The 18,390-nt window shown below is 44.3% G+C and overlaps 1 protein-coding gene across 4 annotated transcripts in view; it reads left to right on the top strand.

Moving 5' to 3' along the window:
- Window positions 1-18,390, top strand: part of POMGNT2 (protein O-linked mannose N-acetylglucosaminyltransferase 2 (beta 1,4-)) — a 114,840-nt gene that overhangs the window by 28,164 nt on the left and 68,286 nt on the right. Inside the window, exons 3-4 of one of the 4 annotated variants that reach the window (XR_013485319.1) lie at window positions 5,626-5,745; window positions 7,867-11,908. The exons of 2 other annotated variants lie outside the window; for them this stretch is intronic. The gene's annotated coding sequence lies outside the window, so the exon portion shown is untranslated. Of the gene's footprint in view, window positions 1-5,625; window positions 5,746-7,866; window positions 11,909-18,390 lie in introns of those variants that run through there. One more of the 4 variants, XR_002325859.2, reaches the window with a different exon arrangement.

Genomic DNA, 18,390 nt, shown 5'->3' with positions numbered 1-18,390 from the left:
GCGCATATGTAACATATCAAATTGCTTACCATCTTAGGGAAAGGGAGGTTGGAAGAGAAAATTTGGAACTCAGTTTAAAAAAATATATTGACTTTACTTGTGATTGGAAAAAAATTATTAAAAACATTTAAGCTCAAAATTGAGGGGCAGTGTGGCATGATGGACAGAGAGCCAGCCTCATAGCCAAGAAGACCTGGTTTGAATCCTGCTTGTGGCTAGGTGACCCTGGGTAGCCATTTAACCTCTCACTGTCCCCACGTCTCTACGCTGCAGAGGGAATGCCAACCTGCATTTGCAGAGGGAATTTTCTCATCCAGGAGTTCCTTTCATCAGTATCCCCTATGACAACTTCAGTGGGACTTTTATGCCCAACAATAAGATTATCTGTTGCTCCAAGGTATGTTCCCTGACATTCTGGCAAACAATGTGTAGAAAGCATCATATTTGCTAGAATTTATGACAATACAGTAAACTCCTTAGACACTTGAGCATCATTCACACACATTACTTGTGGCTAATTTCTGACCCCATTCTGAATTCTCACCGTCATGTAGAATGTTTGGGGAATCCTCTGCTCCCTCCCTGCATAGCCAAGAAGTTTGTGCTCAGAGATTTTAAACTAAATTGACATTAAACTTAAGTAAATATAACTAAGAAGGATTACTGCATGTCAGATTACATAATACATTTCAAAGTGCAGTATGAATGACATTTGGTTCTATCTACTGTTTGAGGTTTACCCTGCAACGTGCTTAGCCTTCACCTCCCTTCAAAAACCTGCCTTCCGTTAATATGGTTAATCACGGGTTAATTGTGATGTGATCTTTGCTAGTGGAGTAATAGCCCCACAGAAAACAATTCTTCCCAACAACGATGTCCCCAAGTGTGATTAACTCATGCGCTCACTCATCTGTCCATCCATCTATCCATCCATCCATGTATTAGTTCATTCAACAGACATTGATTAAATGCTTACCATGTGCCAGGCACCGTGCTAAGTTCTAGGCATCAAAGATAAGAAATGAAACATTCCCCGTCCTCAAAGAACTTATATACTGTTGGGGTGAGAGACAGGAATGAGACATACACATCTAAATAAATATAAAATATGTCCAAAGTAAAACGGTAGCTTTGAAGGAAGTGGGGTTTTAAGAGGCAGGAGGAGGAGGAGAGTCATTCCTGATAGGGGGTCCATTTGTAGGTAAACATGGAGACCCGAGATTATGAACAGAGAAGAGTAGGCAAATCTGTTTGCACAGACCACGTGAAAGAGAGTGTATAATACGTCTAGACAGATAAGCTGGAACCATATGGTGAAAGGATTCCAATGTCCAATAGAGGAGCTGGGATTTCATTCAAGAGGTAATAGGGAGCCATAGAAACTTTTTTTTGAGAAGGGAGGTAATAGGCCTTAGAGCCACGCTATAGGAATACCAGTTTGGCAACTGCAGAGGTGATGGACTGGAAGGAAAAGGAAGACTGTAGGGGAGGAGTCCATAGAATTTAGAGCTGAAAGGGGCTTTAGAGATCAGCTAGCAGCCTCTTCTTTTTGTAAAGGAGGAATTGGAGACCAGATAGAAGTGACTTTCCCAAGATCACACAGTCAGTAAGAAGCAGTTCCAGACAGCACCCTCTTCTATCAAAAGCTTTATGTAAAACAAGCTTCAGAAGGTGTCCTAGCTCCCTTAGTAAATCTAAAGGGTCTGTGTCTGTCATTTAAATCAAATAACATCTCAGCTAAGATAGAATACCCGGGGCAGCGAGGTGGTACAGTGGATAGAGCACCAGCCCCGGATTTAGGAGGACCTGAGTTCAAATCCGGCCTCAGACACATAATGCTTCCTAGCTGTGTGAGTGCTGGGCAAGTCACTTCACCCCATTGCCTAGCCAAAAGCAAAACAAAAAAAGAGGGCCTCTCTAAGATAGGGCACCTGATTTAAAGTCAGGAAGACCTGAATTCAAATCATACCTCAGACACTAGTTGTGTGACCCTGGGTAAGTCACTTAACCTGTCACTTTGCTTCAGTTTATTTCTGTGTAAAACAGCTAATAACACTTACCTCTTAGAACTGTGAAAATCAAATCAGACAAGTGTAAAACACTCAGCAAACCTTAAATCTCCATGTAAATGCTAGTTACTATTAACCAGGGTCCAGGTGATGCAGAGGATAGAGTTCTTACTTGGGGTCAGTGAGATCTGAGTTCATATCCTGTTTCAGACCCTTAAGTAGCAGTATGATCTTGGGCAAGTCATTTAACGGCTGCTTGCCTCAGTTTCCCATCCATAAAATAGGCATAATAGCACCTGCCTCCCAAGGCTGTTGTGAAGTGCTGTGTCAACCTTGAAGTACTCTATGGATGCCACTTAGCAGTGCGTGTTCTGTGGAACAAAAGGTACTGTGTCCCCAAAGGAGAAACATTAATAGGGCCACTACCTATCCCACCGTAAGGAGAAGGAATGTAGGAGGAAGGGTCCTTCCTTTTCCTGCAAGGATATATGTAGAATAGGAAACTTGGGAGATTTCAGCTCCAGCAGGAGCCCCCTCGCTATGGGGAAAATGATTCTGCCCAGGCCTGTGTCCTTCAGGGCGAGGGGGCTGGGGGCCCCCTCCCCGAGGACGCCCCATGATTCCCAGACCTCTCGTAAGTTCCGTGTTTTCTCCCATTCTTTTTCTGTTGAACCCAAGGCATCACAAGCGAGGCCATTTCAAGGCTCTACCACAAATCTGAGTCAGGAACCGGCAGAAATAGCAAACACCGGGGTCGATGACGGCTTTCGATAAACCAAGGGCTAGCGAGGCAGGCCTACAGATTGAAGTCTCAGCCCATCTTGAGCCTTCTGTCAGTGGATTTTGCAGGTCACTGAGCACTGTTTTCTCAGCTTCTGCCCCTCAGGGGAGGGCCCTACCTGCAGGCTTGAAATGACCTTGGAAGTAAAGTGGATGGCCTGGGGAAGGGGCCCCGCCCCCTAGGTCACCCTCCATCAACCCTCTCCTGATGGGCTTGCTTCAGGGACAAAGAGCAAAACTAACCCTGGAAGTGATGAAGGAGGACTTTGGTCACCTTGTGGCACCAATCATTATTCCTTTCTAATCTGAAGGCACTAGCAAGTCGATGAAAAATTCGATGCACAAAATGCATTCAGCCTCATGAGCTTGCACTGGCTTTTCCAGCCAGAAGACTCACAGGGCAGGCATCTAACCTTCACACATTCCCAGAACCACAGTCAGAAGGGACCTCAAGGCCATCTAATCCAACACACACCTGACCAAGAATGACCCCTGCAGCGTCTCTGACAAGGAGTCATTCAGCCTCTGCTTGGAAATCTCCAGGGAGGGGTAGCCCACTTTTGGACAGCGCTGATCATTAGGAAGGTTTCTGCCTCTATGTACCCAACGCCCACTGCTCTAATTCTGTCCTCTGAGGCCCAAAGAACAAATCCAATTGCTCTTGTGCATTATGGAATCATACAGATTCATGTGGGGGCAGCTAGGCGGTGCAGTGGATAGAGTGCCAGGCCTGGAGTCAGGAAGACTCCTCTTCATGAGATCAAATGCAGCCTCAGCTACTTAACCATCTGTGTGACCCTGGGCAAGTCACTTTGTCTCAGTTTCCTCATCTGTAATGAGCTGTAGAAGGAGATGGCAAACCATTCCAGTATCTCTGCCAACAAAACCCCAAATGGGGTCACAGAGAATTGGACATGACTGAAACAACCGGACAACAACATGGTGGACTAATTCAAGATCAATTATCATATCCCCTCTTGAATTTTCTCTTCTCCAGGTGAAACAACCTGAATTCTTTCACCTAATCCTCAAAGCCCTTTGCCACCTCAGTGGTTCCCCTGTAAATGCTCTCTAGCTTTTTTAGGATCGTAGGAAGTTGGAAGAGGGCTTAGAAGTGATGGAATCCATCCCCTTCATTTAGCAGGTAGGGAAACTAACCCGAGTCATTCTTAAAATCTGCCACTCAGAAGCAAACAACAAAAAAGTAGGTCTGGGTGTGGTCTGAGCCTCTCCTCAATAGCAGATGCTTCACTTCTCTTAATTAACCTGCCATCTCATACTGTCCAGTGGTATAATCACAAAAGATTCAAATCAAGACACAATCCACTAAACTTCAAACAGTAGGCAGCTGGAAACTGATCTAAAAACTGTTTTGTTTTGTTTTTTTTTAACCAGAATCTAGCTGCATAATGTACTAGTAGTCTGCTGTCTGACTCTTTCTTCTCTCTTCCCCTCCCCCTTTATTGTCACTCACTGAAGCTGGGGGGCACCTCACAGATAATTTGTTCCAAACTCCTTGTTTCCAATATGAGGAAGTTAAGACCCACCCTCCCCACAAAGTGGAATGATTTGTCAGAAGTCACCCTGTGAGTAATGTAGAAAACAAATATTTATTGAGAGATGACTATGAGCCAGGCACTGAGGATACAAAGAAAAAAAAAAATCCTTGCCCTGAAGGGGCTTACATTTTAATAGGGGAGCCAGCAAGCCTTTATGTAGGTATATGCAATATATGTACTGTGAAGGGAATTCTGGTTTTTATAATAATCGATATGATATGTGCAACGAATATACTAATGGATTAGATTTTTCAAAATTGCCTCTTTTGTGAGGCAGATTCACAATGCATGTTGAAATGACCAGATTTTGACAAAGCTTACCATCACTGGCATCCTTCTGCCTCGGTACCTGAAGGGAAGCCAATCAAAGATTGTAGACCCTGTTCCTGTCACAGAACTCTGGTCCTGCGATGGCCCCAGTAATGACCCCCAAGGACTCAAGAAATATTGCTCCCATAGGACTCCAGAATTGTATTGTCTTCCATTTGTGGTCTTGTCATGGGAAACCACTCTGGCCTTGGGAACAATTGTTTGTAATCCACCTTCCCCCCTCCCTTGTGATTTATGTATATAATCTCTGTCTTCACTTCAGCAAGGTGGAATGCTGATCAGGAGAATTCCTGATTTGCAAATCTGTTCCCCATAATGAAACTAGTCAATTAAACGGCTACCTGATTACTGGCGCTTTGTCTCTGGCCTGCTGTTTCATTGTTCTCAGGTTAGAGACTGGCTCAGTAAAATCCTGTTAAGAGCACAAAGTCATCTTAGAGAGAAGGCATTAGTCCCTGGGACAGGTAGAAGGTAGTGTTTGACCTGAGTCTTGAAGGAAGCCAAAGAGAGGTGGGATTCAGATTTAAGTCACAGCATCCTAGGATCATAGATTTTTAGAGCTGGAAAGGATCTCAGAGGCCATCTAGTCCATTTTACAGATGAAGAAACTGAGCCCCAGAGAAGTTGTGACTTCATCATAGGATCCTAGGGAAATCAGGAGCCATTTAGTTGGATCCCTGGCTTCAGAGAAAGACTGGCGTCTATAGAGACATTCTGTCCTGGTCTCAGTCTGTTGACTACATAGCCTTTCTTGATTGGCTGGTAGCCCAAAGCAGAGGCATCTTCAAAAAGGCCTGAATCAGCCTCCGCCATTACTCTTGCCCTCATTGGATGACTCCTTTGCTAGCGAGAGCCAATGCTGTAGGGGAGAAGCTCCCCTCTAAGGTCCCATGGCTTGGTGAAAGGCATTAGTCCTTGGCCTCTGGATTTGTTCTCTTCCCTTCTAGGTGGAGGGAACGAGCCCTCTGAAAGTTCCAAAAGTCTGAGTTCTAGAATAAAGACAGCGCCGATGTCTCAAGGAGCCAGGAGTGACCTTTGGAAGTGACCTTTGGCGGTCTAGTCCAGTGGTAGGTACAGTGAGAACACATCTGTCAATCATGTTGGATGTGGACATGAACCTGGTAGGGTCAAAGTTGTGTAAGGAATTGAGCTAATCTGAGCTTATTTTCCCCAGAGACGAAGGTGGTGTAGTGGAGAGTTGGGGTGCTCTTGTGGTATTGGGGAAAATGCTTATTTGTTCTATCTCTATTTTAAAAGTAAATATCCCTTTGTAAGAGGGGTTAAAGTGTTTAAATGAAAAGGGGGCATAGTCATTGGCCCTAAGGATGAGAAGAAACACAAACTGGCAGAGGCGGGAGCCAAAGGCAATAACAAAAAGGGAATGTCACAACCTCCTCAGGACATCCTAGGACCCTAAGAAACCATAGAGCATCCCTGGCTCTGAGAGAGTGAGCCAGGGTCTAGCATGCTATAAACAGCTAGGTCCTGATTCATAGGAATCGTGAACCCCAAGAAGTGGTTGCATGTATTGTAATTCACTCTGTTTGAAGTCATAATTGTGTAAAATATGGTCGTTGCTTCTGGCCCTGAAGAAACACGCAGTGCGAATTCAAACAATGCAGCCACCACTTCAGGGGATTCATTATGTGCCCCAAGGAAGACTTGGCTGCATATAAAAAGCATAGTCAGAGGAGGTGATGTCCAAACAGAATATATGGATGTATAGTCAGAACAGATGAAATAAAATTCTAAGGAAGCTTCTGGGAAACATTTGTAGTTATCAGGGGAAATAAAGATCCTACTTCTGGAAAAAGCCAAGCACCTAAAAGTGACTCTTCTTGAACAGCATTGAGAAATTAACGATTTGAACAGTGACTAGTGTGTTGGCCAGGCCTTGAAAGAATAGTGGAATGATTGAGTTGGAAGGATCTTGGAGGCCATGTAGTCTGATTTCCCAATCAGAAATCCTCTCCGCAGCTTCCCGGACTCATGGTCATCTCTCCTCCACTTGAACACTTCCATGGCTGAGACTTGGATTAGTCTCTTTTATGGCGTGGGATAGGCTGCTGCCTCTTGACTTTAAGAAAGGATTCCTTGCATTTCCTACAATCCTTTTTATTTTCCCCAACAGAATATGAGCTCTTTGAAGGGTCTTTGTATCTCCAGTGCTTAGCCCTGTCCCAGATACTTAGCAGCTCCTTAAATGTTTATTCAATTGAATTTCAAATCCTTTGTTTTATTTAGTTTAAGCTCTTTTCACACAGATCAATGGAGGAGCTGTCAGGATGAAAAGGGGTGGAGGCCAAGCACACCTGTAGGGCTTCCCCTTTGCCCTCCCACAGGGTTGCTCCTTCTCCTTTGTCTTTCCCACTAAAGAGTTTGAACTTTCGTTTTCTTTCATACTCAGCCCTCTCAAAGGAGGAATGAGATTTCTGCCAGTGTATTCATTATAACACAATTCTATAGCAATGAATGACTGTCCTGTGGAGTTTATTATAATGGGATTTCACATGGATTGTAATAATCCATTCCTTTGCTACCACACACACTGGCTGGGCAAACTCTTCCAACCTGCCTGGAAAATGATCTACTGCTTTTGTGTCAGGGATAAAAACCTAAAATAAGCCCCAAAGAGAGGAAAGATTGTTTCAGTAGCTTTGTGAATGAGCCAGCCAGTCAGCTCCAGAGAGACTGAGAGGTCATAGATTCAGAATCAGAAGGAACTTTAGGGACAAGTTCAACCTTCCTCCCTCTAATTTTTCAGATGTGGAAAGTGAGGCCCAAAAGAGAAAATTACTAGATCCAGATCATCTAGCCTAACCCCCTCATTTTACAGATGAAGAAACTGAGGCACTGAGAGGCTAGGTGACTTGTTCAAGGTCACACAAGTAGTAAGTGAGAGAACCAAGAACTTAGGTCTTAGGAATCCATGCTGCCTCCCACTTGCCCAAGGGTCACCCACCTAGATGCAGAGCCAGGATTTGAATCCAGGTCTTTTGACTCCAAATCCAAAGTTCTTTCCATTCTACTCGTTATAATGATAAAGCTCATCAGTGGCTCACACCATGTTTTGTTTTGTTTTTTATTAAATTTCTTTTCGAGCAGTAAAAAATCCTCTTCTACTGAATTTTCAAGCTGGAGTGGCCCATCTCTGATTATTTCCAACAATTTTTCTCTTTCCAACCCAGAGTACAGACTCATGAACGTCTCCGTGAGCGACCCATCTTCCTGTCATCCTTGCCTCTAGCTGTTGGCTCCTTTCCAGTGTGCAGCCCAGGACTGAGCACGCAGCAGGTGCTCAATGACTCCTGATGGGTCCATTGATTACCAGCTGTTCTGTAACCACCTCGGGATCCGGAGTTGACACTGCTAGATTCAAAGGCCTCTCAAATCCCTCCAGCTCTAACTCTGTGATCCTATGACGGGGCTAGTGAAAAACTGGCCAGACAGCATAGAAAAATAGGTTTTGAGCTTTGGGAAATTTCAGGGAGTTGGCAAGGATTAGGGTTAGGGTTCATGTTTTACTTACTAAGAAATTAAATTCTGGAACTTTTTGTGCATCGTCAGGCAGTGTTGAGAACACAGCAAGAAGGGCAGTGTGAATATGTGTAGGTATGTCATCATTTGTGCACAGAGAGAATGAAAATGATCAGAGACTCATTTTGTGTGTAGTCCAATACTTCACTGGTCACCGATTTTTACTGGTGTTCTACTCCTTCCAACAACATCAGTTATACTCCTTGTAGAACTTAATGGATCATCTTTGAGTATTGCCAAGGCCAATAAGTGATGTGAGGAGAGGCTCAATCCAAAACAATTTCTCCCTCCTCTAGGTCCCAATAATGTAACTGGGATCCTCTGCCCTTCCCAAAGGGCTCTGAGCATGATGGATACTTTCCTGGATTCAAGGGGATTGAGATGGATCCAAAATGGTTTTGGAAATGTAAGGGAAATGATTATTTAATGTACTACTTCAAGCTCCCTAGATCTGGGGAATCTGAACTTATTTATTATTAATCATGAATACCATACTCTGCTACACATAATTACAATACAGCCATAATAATATGGTGAATTTACATGGGGTCTCTCTTCTAAAGACCTCAACATATTTCCATATACTATTTCACTAATTAGGCTTTTAATATTCACCTGGTAGAGAAGGAGCAGCCATTATCCTTAACTTAGTGACAGAATGAAAGCCCCTTGAGGGCCAGGTCCATTTCATTTTTGTTTCTATATCTCCATTGCCTATCATAATATATGGTGCAAAATGGGAATTGAATAAATGCTTTTTAGCTGATTGATTTTACAGATGGAGAAAGTGAGCTCAGACACATTAATTGGTAACCTTGGAATTCTTATATCGCCTCATTCTGGACTCTTAAATGAGGAGATTTGACTAGAAATTTTCTTTGGTCCCTTCAACATCTAGGATTCAAAATAAGTTTAGTCCCCACCCCTTCCCAACCCTTACCCCCCTCTCCAAACATCCAGTGCATGTTATTGGCAGAGCAAGATATCAAAATCCTGGTTTTCACATTCCTCACCCAGTGCTCTCTTGGACAAGATTGCTCAAGAGAAATCCTGCGGTAGGCACCTTCTGAGAGTCCCAGCATTTGTAGAATACATTAAAAAGCACAAAGGGAGTTCTATCTTAAAACATGCCTCCCTCTTTCTTGGGAATGCTGATTAATTACGCAAAGAGACTAGCTTTGAGTCAAACATCCCACTTTGTTGTCTCTTCTGTGACTCACTATTATGCTGATTAACAGAGCCAGAGAAGAACACACTCTATACTCAGATTAGAGTGGGGGAAGGTGCCAGGCAACAACTCTGCTGGGCAGCTCCCTCCATTTATTCAGAGCCCATAGTTCTATGACATTTCACCAGCCTTCATCAATTCTGTTCCATTTCATTCAATCACATTCCAGTCCAAGCCCACCTTGTCCATTCTACTCCATTCCCCTCCTCCAATTTCATTCCATTCCCCTCCATTCCATAAGCATTTATGGAGCAGTTACTGTGTGGCCAACTCTTTTCCTGGCTTGAGCTAAATTTGACCTGTAGTTAGTTTTGAGAGGAATATGGTAGAAATGAGAGACATCTAGATATTGTCATTATCATTATTTTTGTGGTTAAATAATGGAATAGAAAGGGGACTAAACAGCAACAAAAACCCCTATACACTTGTCTTGACACTACCACTCACTGATGTATGGCCTTGGGCATATGTATTAGCTTCTACGGACCTCAACGTCCACATTTGTAAGATTAGTCTACTTCTAAGTTTACTTCTCTATTTATAATCCTATGAACCTTCTTTGGGATCTAATTTCTTTCTCTATAAAGTAGGGTTGAACAACCTTGTCAATACCATGGCCGGGGATGAGAACCACTGAGTCAACACTGACATGGAAAAGCAGCAGAGATCATGGTGGGGAGGCTGTGCTGTATCCATTGTAGCTTTGTAGGACAGCCCACAGCAGGGAAATTTAATGAAGAAAAACTCTAGAGTCTTCTGCTGGTAGTTCTTAGCCTGGCCATTGTTTTGGAGCCTTATGCAACACTTGATCATTTGCAGAGGGTGGTTCAAACTTTACTAAGCCCCTGGGTCATGGAGCAGAAATGGCTGCGTTATCCTCAGTCAGACATGGCAAAGCAGAAAGCAGTTGTCCGGTTCAGCACTGAGATGATGGAAAGCACCAACTCACTTTGAGCTGCCTGCCATTCAGTGGGCAGCAATGCTGTTACCAAGATTATCTAAGACAGAGGATTGTGACCAGGGCCAATAGATTCAATAAACCTCACCTACTTTTATGCTTCCAAGAGTGGAAGCGTGAGGTTGAATTGTCTAGGTTTCCTGAGGAGAAATGCCCTTGATTAATTGTTTTTCTGTGTCCCTTTCCTGATACACAAAGCTGGGCTTTCTGGGTACACACAGAAGCAGCTAGGGGAAAAGCATCTGTGTCTGCATCCCTCCCTGGGCATCTCCTGTCTTGTAGCAGCACTTGGCATTTTCCCTGTGTGGTAAGGGGTCAGCGTTTTTCTGAGAGTCTAATCTGTGATGAGATGTTTGGTTATATTTGACTCCGTTCCATTTCGGAGATTTCATCGCATCACACCACAAGGTAGCTTGCCGATATAAAGTCCCTTTTCTTATCTGATGATGTCCCCATGCTTTGTTCCCTGATTCGTGGACAGTAGCCATGGAAGCTAGGTGTAATGTCTGAATGATCCCTCCCCATGGCCGTCCATGTACTGTGGCAACATTTGGCATTATTGGCTGCTGGAGAGTGACAGTGATGCAATCTTCCAGTCCAAGCAAGTCTGTGATGAGAAAGGTTTTGAGAAAGCCTGGGCTGCATCTCTGAGCTTCACAATGACTTCATCTCTGCAGCTCAGAGATTCCTATTGAAGCAAGTAGAAATGATCTGTTCTTGCCTGTATGATTACAATGTGATTGCCTTAGTGAATTCTTGGAGTGAATAGAATACTGGAGTGGATTGAATACTGGACTGGAATAAGGAGAACCTGAGTTCAAACCCCCACTTCTGACATTTAATAGTCATGTGACCATAAGCAAGTCAGTTTCACTGGGCCTCAATTTTCTCACTTGTCCAATGGGAATCCACAAACTATTAAGCATTTAAGACCATAAATACCAAGTGTAGTGCTAAATCCTGGGAAAGCAAAGACAAAAATTAAATAGTCCATGACCTCAAAGAGCTTGCATTCTATCAATATATAATAATATCAAGAACATTTATTTTACTGGGTTCTTATGATGATATAGTAAAAAAAAATAGTGTGCAAATCACTTTGCAAATGTTAAAGAACCATATAAATGTCAGTTATAGTTATTTTTCTTCTTTTAACCAGCTCTGTCATAGGGAGTTTCTGGTGAGGAATCCCCTCTGCCCATGCAGATTGGTACCTTGTCTGCAACTGCTCAAGAATTTTCTCTACCAATGTGAATGATACTCCCTCTGCAATTTAGAGTAGCCAGGACACTAAAAGGTCAAGTGATTTGCTCAGGGTCAGAGATCCAGCCCATGTCAGAGGCAGGATTAGCACCCAGGTCTTCCTGGCCTGAAGGCCAGCTTTCTGTCCACTACACTATATTGCCTCTCATGTTGTAATTTATTTGTATGATCGGATGGTTGGTGGACTGATCCAGGCCTTTCTTTCTTCCCTCTCTGCCTATCTTTGCACCATTCTCCCATTTATTAGTCCTCCTCCAGAGGGGAGACAAGGGAAATGAAAGGAAATAAATCTTGCATCTGTCCACTTTGTTCCTTGTTAGTTGCTCTGGGGAAAATGTAAAAATAAGAAGAATTACGTTAGGCTTCTAAAAAATCGTCTAGGGATTTCCGCTCGGCTCTGTTCTTTGTTCTCTATTCCCATGGAGATCTGAGCATTCTCTAGCTTGTTAAGGGCCTTGCATGGAGGTGGAACCAGGTGTTGCCTACTTTCCCCCATCCATTTTTCAGAGAGCCCTCAGTGAGATTCTCCCAGCGCTGAGGCAGGCAGAATTCTCCAGCCTCTGAACACTGCATGATGCTGTTAGAACAATGAACAGGCACTGTTTCCAGGTAAGCAGCTATGGATGTCAAAAAAACACAGCCAGGGTTGTGCTTGGAGAATGAGTAGCTCTCTGCTGCTGCCTTTCTAAGCAGCTACCTGGACATTCTCATGTAGTTCAGACACGTCTTCAACAGGGGCAAAAGGCAGCCAATCAGAAGGTCCAGTGGGTGAAGCAAGACCCTGAAATATCTCAGTGCCTTCTAGCTGCTCACCCAGAACCTGGGGAGTTGAAGGGTAGAGGGGTGGGTACAAGGTCACCTTGTCCAACTAATTCTAGGAAAAAATATGGTAAAGCCATATTGGATGAATTGGTGCAAAACAAGGTGGCCCAATCCTTATTGAAAGTGATTGTGTCTTAAGTGCTGAGAGGGGACTGAACTTGAGGCCAGGAGCATCCTGGTAGCACCATTAATGATCTCCTGCCCAAGCTACCCTTTCCCCTCTCAACCCCCAAGCTTTCTAGTACCCCTGTCAGTGACCGAGTCTATTCAAGCAGGAGCTGATTGGATTCCATTGAATAAGCAACACTCTGCCGATCTGTGTCTGTGCTATAAGTAGGAGGGGTGCCAGGATATCTGTCAGGATACCCAATCAAAAGTGCTGTGCTGGGAAACTTGCAAGCCCCTAAACACCAAGGATCTCATGGCCAGGCAACTAGGTGGCAGAGTAGCTAGAGCATTGGCCTTGGAGTCAGGAAGATTCAGGTTCAAATCTTGCCTCAGTATACTGGCCATGTTATTCTAGACAAGCCATTTTACCTCTCTATGCCTTATTTTCCTCATCTGAAAAACAGAAATAATAATAATAGCAGTGATCTCCCAAGTTTATTGTGAAGATCAGATGTGAGATCCTATATAAGGTACCTTGCACACCTGAAAGTGCTGAACAAATGTTAGCTACTATTATTGTTTTTATTATCATTTTTGTTCTATTCTCCACTAAAGCTGCTAGTGACGTTCAACCACCCCACCCAAGCAAACAGGCACCCCATTCCCGCTTGATTTGTGACTTGCGTTCTCATTCCCTGGACTCCTATGCAGCCTGCTGCAATATAGCAAGTGAAAAAGAATCCAGCCGCATTTGGCTGAGGTCACTGGCGGAAGCCTTCCTAGCTGGGTGGATCTTGTGAGCTAGTCATAGCAGCACAGATAATAGAAAGAGCTCTGGATGGGGGCCCAGGTTTGGATCCTGACTCTGCTGCCTCCTAACCAAATGGTCTTAGGTAAGTCACTTAGCTCCTCAGTTTCCACATTTATAAAAGGGGGGGTAGAATAGACAATATCTTCCAATGGTAAATCCTGTAATCCCATTCCTGTTTGCCTAGACCTCTTATTAGATGCCGTGGGAAGATAGGAAGCTTTGACTTTGCCAAATTTTCCTCCTCTTTCTATAGTTCTAGAATTGAGTGGCTGGACTAGGGCCAAGGGCTTCAGGGCCTGCCAATGGCCACACCATAGAGGGGCTGATGGCACTGCTGAGAAAGACTAAGCAGGACTTTCTGGGTCAATCTCAGGATTGCCATTCAGTTCTGTCTGAGATACTCTCCCATTGTCCTGATCATGTGATTATATCATCACAGGGATGCCCAATCACTGCAGTCCATACTGAATCGGAGGCCTAGTATTTCTGTGACTTTATGACAAAGAACCTAAAATCCAGATTTTTTTAGGTATTCCGCCTAAATGATGCCTTTTTAAGACCCCCTGGGAATGGGGAGAAGGAGAGAGAGCTCTGCCTCTCTAAGGATGCCCAGGACCTCAGCACTATTAGGATCTAAAATTGCCTTCTTCCCAATCCCAGACCTCTTGAACCAACTTCACATGCCAACCATTTATACCAAGTTAAATTGGGAGGGAGAGAGGGGAGGGGGAGGCTACAGCCTTATCTGGAAACAGATAAGCACTTCCCCAGCACTGTGTATAAATGGTGAAGTCATTTGGCCCATGGATCAGTCTTTGATATTTTCTGAATGACATGTCCTGGGATTTGCTGGACCTATATTTCATAGTTGATCTGAGTAGTGTTCTCGTTTACTCTCGCAATCCCAAATGAAATGTGACTCACAATCACAACATTGGCTCTATACCAAGTGGGAACAAATTCACCTTCAATTCCCAGACCGGTGGAATTTGTAGGTCAGAGCCTCTATCCCCCCCATTCCTAGACAGACTTCCAGAAGGTGAACACCTTTGTGAAATAACATACTCCCATGACTGTCAAAGACCTCCAAAGACCTTTAGGCATGTTACTCAGTTTCTAAGGGACTGAACTGGTGACTGGTGACTGAACCAGTCTGCTAGAACATGCTGTCAGGGTCTTACAGCGTCTGACTAGGAGACCACCAGCTGGTGGTGGGCCCATGACTTGAGCACAGGTCTTATATTAAGTGCACAGAATAACTATGCACATGAAGGAATTTTTAAAAAAACATTTCTTAAGTGCTTACTATATTCTAAGCATTAAGGATACCAATAACACATGAAGATAGACCCTGCTTTCAAAGAGCACATCCTGTCATGGGGGGAAGGTAATACAGATAGGAGGGCTCATGGAAAGGCCCAACTGTCTGTGTCAGCTTTGGTAGAGGTATCCCATGTAGCCTAATGGGGGCTGGGCAGCCTGGGGTGCATATGTCTCATATGTGCCAAATTCTAAAGGAAGAGCCATTGGGAAATCGATTACAGACCTGTTTACTTCTACTATCAACCCTATTTTTAAAACTAAAAGTATTCTTCCACAATTACAGTCATTAAGCCTAGTCAATAAATCAGTTAGAATTTTTAAAAAAAGATTTTTTTAAAAATTACGCAGCCTTGAATTTTGCAGCAGGGATTGTAGCTCAGTCAATATTTCTACCTGTTGAAACCTTTGATTGCAGAGGACTTTACCAAAGAGAGAGAAGCATTCCACAGAGATTCAATCCAAAATCTAATCAAATCCTTGGCACGACAAGGAATTTTATAGCAGCATTTCCTGGTGTGTTGAGGATATTCCCATTTATTCAGAGCCTAAATAATTAGAAAGCTCAAATACCTCAATGTGGTGAGGAAGCCCTAGTCCTATGGAGTTGAATCTAAGAACCACAGGACTTCTTCAAATTGAAAGCAGTCACCTAGTCTAATACATAACCAAAGTTAGGAAGGCTTTGAGTATATAACATGGCACAGGAGAAAGAACATTGAATTTGGAATCAGAGGACCTGGGTTCAAATCCTAGCTCCTGCCACTTACTATCTGGGTGACCTTGAGTGAGTGATTCAACTTGTCTGGGTCTCAGTTTCCTCAGCTGACAGATGGGGCATTAGACTTGAAGGTTTCTTCCGGTTCTAATGCTATGATCTGATGGGTCTGGTAGCAGACTGTGTGACTGGGGCCCAGCTTGGTTCAGCATGGAGAGGGTCATCACCAGGTGGGCCAGAGGATAATACAGTATCATTCCATTCAGATTCAACAAATATGAAACCACCTACAAAAGGGCTTGTGGTCTGGGCTGATGGAAGGAGCACCTGCATTGGTGAAATCACAGATTCTAAGAACTTGCTATTGTCATTTTCTAAGACAGAGAAACAGCAAGCAAATAAAGTGATTTCCAAATGGACTAAGGTCCTTCCCAGCTCTGGATCTTATAAAAAGGGGGAGGGGCTGCCCCTGCGATTGCACTGGTTCAAGGAACTCCCCGGTGAGGAAAGTCCTGCTGCCAGCGTACGCAGGCACCTTCCCTGCCGTTCAGACTCAGTCGCGGAGAATTGCTTGTTGGGTTGAAGGGATAAGTGACTTCTGCAGGGTCACCAACTGCGTGACTTCGGACAAGTCACTTAACCTCATGAGAAGCAGCGTGGCATGGTGGGTGAAGAAGAGATATCAGAGCAAGGAAGACCTAGCTTTGAGTCCCACTTCTGACACACAGTGACTGTGTGTCCCTAGTCAAGTCATTGAACTCCCCAGTACTCTAAGCAACCCTAAACATCAGGTGCCAACCTGCCCTGGTAGTAGGAGTTCCTCAGATCAGTGAAGCCACACGTCCATCCGGTCCCTACCCCTCTCACTTAACCTCAGCTGGAAATTGGAGGCAATGATGCGTACACTACCACCCTTGCCGAGTTGTTAAAATGATCAAATAAGATATTGTATATGAAAGTATAAATAATAGATATTATTATTAGGTTATAGTTAATATTTAACATATCAAACATGAATAACTTAATAATATTTAAACCCTATCTGGCTAGTACTCAGCAGTAGTCAATGGACTGTATAATGTGTTAAATATGCAGCGTAAATCCAAATCCCAAGTACCGCCTTCCCCTTCGAGTGTGACTGCTCTCATTTGTTAAGCCAACCAAGATACAATCACAACAACCAAAGCACCTCGGCGGTGGGCCTTTTTTCTGGGTCCTTTGCTTATGTGAAATAGAAGTCCACTCCTGTGGACTATGTTGGAGAGAGAGAGACAGAGAGACAGAGAGAGACAGAGAGAGACAGAGAGAGAGAGAGAGAGAGAGAGAGAGAGAGAGAGAGAGAGAGAGAGAGAGAGAGAGAGAGGAGAGACAGACAGACAGAGAGAGACAGAGACAGAGACAGAGACAGAGACAGAGAGAGACAGAGACAGAGAGACAGAGACACAGACAGAGAGACAGAGACAGAGACAGAGAGACAGAGAGAGACAGAGAGAGAGAGAGAGAGAGAGAGGAGAGACAGACAGACAGACAGAGAGACAGAGACAGAGAGACAGAGACAGAGAGACACAAAGATACAGAGAGAGAGACAGAGAGAGACACAGAGAGAGAGAGAGAGACAGACAGAGAGAGACACAGACAGACAGAGAAAGAGAGAGAGACAGACAGAGAGACAGAGACAGAGTGACACAAAGAAACAGAGAGACAGACACAGAGACACATAAAGAAACAGAGACAGAAACACAGAGAAAGACACAGACACAGAGACAGAGAGATGGACAAAGAAGATGAGGAGAGGAGAGGAGACAAAGAACCCAGAGAAATGTTTTTCAAATAGCAAGTGCCATTTCCAAGAGTTATGCCTTGAACAGTGACTAGAATGCCATGGGGATGCGTCCAACTCAGCCCACCCTTTCATCCCCTTCTTCCCCTCCAGCAGCTGAGTGGTGCTTGAAGCTATGGGTTTTGAAATGAGGTCTAATTACAATTCTGCTACATGGCGCATACACTTTTCCCCCCTTTTGGGGGCAGAGGCATTTGTTTCTCTACCTCAAAGCACAGAGATAACATTGCTAAATGGCATTTAGAATGTGCCTAGCCCAGGTGGTGACAAGGACCTGATAGGACTAAGATCCCTTGGGGCTTTCAGAGCGAGTCAGCACGGTCTATTAGGCCAGTGTTAATGGCCAAGTCCCTAACTGTCCCGTCTTGCCCTCCGCTTTGGGCTGGGTGAGTCTTAGCCTTTAGCCAGCAGGAGCTTTGGGGGCATTCTTGTCCTTTCTCCATAGATGCACACAACTGCAGAGTGGGGAGGTTGCTAAATGATTAGGAAATGAAAATCCACTGTTTTCTGAGAAGCTAATCTGGCTTCCCCTTGAGACAAGTGGTGAGACCCAAGCTCATATTGTCGTTGTGCATGAAGCCCTGCTCAGGACCACCCAAGCTGTTCCCCATGGCCGGGCAGAGCTTGAGGGGTTTCATTATGGAGTTATTTCGTTGCTATAAGATAGGAGTCAGGGTGGGGGATGAGGGAAAGAAAGGAAAGATCGAAGTCAGAATAGAAAAAAATCCCTCCATTGTGCACCATCTTCTGCCTTCATCACAGAAGCCTGAATTGCTGGCATATTAGTGGGGCTGCCCCACCTCTGGTTGGTAATGGTGGCTTCCAGATTGGCAACTGTCCCCAGACCGTGTTCTGCATCTCCCCTCCTTCTTCCTCCTGTCCCCATTTCCCAACCTTCTGCTGCCTTCTCCTTCCGGGAACTGAGAGAGACAGAGACACACACAGAAAGACAGAAGGACAGAGGGAGATGAGAGACAGAACCAGACAGAGACTGAGAGACAAAGATAATCACAGAGACAGAGGGATAGAGGGAGAGACAGAGATAAACAGAGAGGGAGAGAGAGAACCAGAGAGAAAATAAGAGTGAGAGACACAGAGACAGAGGAA

This window comes from Phascolarctos cinereus, unplaced genomic scaffold (genome assembly GCF_003287225.1).
Source record: "Phascolarctos cinereus isolate Bilbo 61053 unplaced genomic scaffold, phaCin_HiC Scaffold_1;HRSCAF=81, whole genome shotgun sequence".
Lineage (NCBI taxonomy): Eukaryota > Metazoa > Chordata > Mammalia > Diprotodontia > Phascolarctidae > Phascolarctos > Phascolarctos cinereus.
The sequence above is the reverse complement of the archived record's forward strand: the minus strand, read 5'-3'. Positions and strand labels throughout refer to the sequence as shown.